This window comes from Taudactylus pleione, unplaced genomic scaffold (assembly GCF_031769625.1).
Source record: "Taudactylus pleione unplaced genomic scaffold, aTauple2 ptg001237l, whole genome shotgun sequence".
NCBI classification, from domain to species: Eukaryota; Metazoa; Chordata; class Amphibia; order Anura; family Myobatrachidae; genus Taudactylus; species Taudactylus pleione.
Window position 1 is genome coordinate 552,009 of NW_028285637.1, and position 3,512 is coordinate 555,520.

Below are 3,512 nucleotides of genomic sequence, written 5' to 3' on the forward strand. Positions count from 1 at the left end.
TACTCTGATTAGTTACATTTATTACAGTATAGATTAGACCTGTGTACGCACCAATCCTCTGATTAGTTACAGTTATTACAGTATAGATTAGACCTGTGTACGCACCAATACTCTGATTAGTTACAGTTATTACAGTATAGATTAGACCTGTGTACGCACCAATACTGTGATTAGTTACAGTTATTACAGTATAGATTAGACCTGTGTACGCACCAATACTCTGATTAGTTACAGTTATTACAGTATAGATTAGCCCTGTATACGCACCAATACTCTGATTAGTTACAGTTATTACAGTATAGATTAGACTTGTGTACGCACCAATACTCTGATTAGTTACAGTTATTACAGTATAGATTAGACCTGTGTACGCACCAATACTGTGATTAGTTGCAGTTATTACAGTATAGATTAGACCTGTGTACGCACCAATACTGTGATTAGTTACAGTTATTACAGTATAGATTAGACCTGTGTACGCACCAATACTCTGATTAGTTACATTTATTACAGTATAGATTAGACATGTGTACGCACCAATCCTCTGATTAGTTACAGTTATTACAGTATAGATTAGACCTGTGTACGCACCAATACTCTGATTAGTTACAGTTATTACAGTATAGATTAGACCTGTGTACGCACCAATACTCTGATTAGTTACAGTTATTACAGTATAGATTAGACCTGTGTACGCACCAATACTGTGATTAGTTACAGTTATTACAGTATAGATTAGACCTGTGTACGCACCAATACTCTGATTAGTTACAGTTATTACAGAATAGATTAGACCTGTGTATGCACCAATACTCTGATTAGTTACAGTTATTACAGTATAGATTAGACCTGTGTATGCACCAATACTCTGATTAGTTACATTTATTACAGTATAGATTAGACCTGTGTACGCACCAATACTGTGATTAGTTACAGTTATTACAGTATAGATTAGACCTGTGTATGCACCAATACTCTGATTAGTTACAGTTATTACAGTATAGATTAGACCTGTGTATGCACCAATACTCTGATTAGTTACAGTTATTACAGTATAGATTAGACCTGTGTATGCACCAATACTCTGATTAGTTACATTTATTACAGTATATATTAGACCTGTGTATGCACCAATACTGTGATTAGTTACAGTTATTACAGTATAGATAAGACCTGTGTATGCACCAATACTCTGATTAGTTACATTTATTACAGTATAGATTAGACCTGTGTATGCACCAATACTCTGATTAGTTACAGTTATTACAGTATAGATTAGACCTGTGTACGCACCAATACTGTGATTAGTTACAGTTATTACAGTATAGATTAGACCTGTGTACGCACCAATACTGTGATTAGTTACAGTTATTACAGTATAGATTAACCCTGTGTACGCACCAATACTCTGATTAGTTACATTTATTACAGTATAGATTAGCCCTGTGTACGCACCAATACTCTGATTAGTTACAGTTATTACAGTATAGATTAGACCTGTGTACGCACCAATACTCTGATTAGTTACAGTTATTACAGTATAGATTAGACCTGTGTATGCACCAATACTGTGATTAGTTACAGTTATTACAGTATAGATTAGACCTGTGTATGCACCAATACTCTGATTAGTTACAGTTATTACAGTATAGATTAGACCTGTGTACGCACCAATACTGTGATTAGTTACAGTTATTACAGTATAGATTAGACCTGTGTACGCACCAATACTCTGATTAGTTACAGTTATTACAGTATAGATTAGACCTGTGTATGCACCAATACTCTGATTAGTTACAGTTATTACAGTATAGATTAGACCTGTGTATGCACCAATACTGTGATTAGTTACAGTTATTACAGTATAGATTAGCCCTGTGTACGCACCAATACTCTGATTAGTTACATTTATTACAGTATAGATTAGACCTGTGTACGCACCAATACTCTGATTAGTTACAGTTATTACAGTATAGATTAGACCTGTGTACGCACCAATACTGTGATTAGTTACATTTATTACAGTATAGATTAGACCTGTGTACGCACCAATACTCTGATTAGTTACAGTTATTACAGTATAGAGTAGACCTGTGTACGCACCAATACTCTGATTAGTTACATATATTACAGTATAGATTAGACCTGTGTATGCACCAATACTCTGATTAGTTACAATTATTACAGTATAGATTAGACCTGTGTACGCACCTATACTCTGATTAGTTACAGTTATTACAGTATAGATTAGACCTGTGTACACACCAATACTCTGATTAGTTACAGTTATTACAGTATAGATTAGACCTGTGTACGCACCAATACTCTGATTAGTTACATATATTACAGTATAGATTAGACCTGTGTATGCACCAATACTGTGATTAGTTACAGTTATTACAGTATAGATTAGACCTGTGTATGCACCAATACTCTGATTAGTTACAGTTATTACAGTATAGATTAGACCTGTGTACGCACCAATACTCTGATTAGTTACAGTTATTACAGTATAGATTAGACCTGTGTACGCACAAATACTCTGATTAGTTACATTTATTACAGTATAGATTAGCCCTGTGTACGCACCAATACTGTGATTAGTTACATATATTACAGTATAGATTAGACCTGTGTATGCACCAATACTGTGATTAGTTACATATATTACAGTATAGATTAGACCTGTGTATGCACCAATACTCTGATTAGTTACAGTTATTACAGTATAGATTAGACCTGTGTACGCACCAATACTGTGATTAGTTACATATATTACAGTATAGATTAGACCTGTGTATGCACCAATACTCTGATTAGTTACAGTTATTACAGTATAGATTAGACCTGTGTACGCACCAATACTGTGATTAGTTACAGTTATTACAGTATAGATTAGACCTGTGTACACACCAATACTGTGATTAGTTACAGTTATTACAGTATAGATTAGACCTGTGTACGCACCAATACTGTGATTAGTTACAGTTATTACAGTATAGATTAGACCTGTGTACGCACCAATACTCTGATTAGTTACATTTATTACAGTATAGATTAGCCCTGTGTACGCACCAATACTCTGATTAGTTACATTTATTACAGTATATATTAGACCTGTGTACGCACCAATACTCTGATTAGTTACAGTTATTACAGTATAGATTAGACCTGTGTACGCACCAATACTCTGATTAGTTACAGTTATTACAGTATAGATTAGACCTGTGTATGCACCAATACTGTGATTAGTTACAGTTATTACAGTTTGGATTAGCCCTGTGTATGCACCAATACTCTGATTAGTTACAGTTATTACAGTATAGATTAGCCCTGTCTACGCACCAATACTCTGATTAGTTACAGTTATTACAGTATAGATTAGACCTGTGTACACACCAATACTCTGATTAGTTACAGTTATTACAGTATAGATTAGCCCTGTGTATGCACCAATACTCTGATTAGTTACAGTTATTACAGTATAGATTAGACCTGTGTATGCACCAATA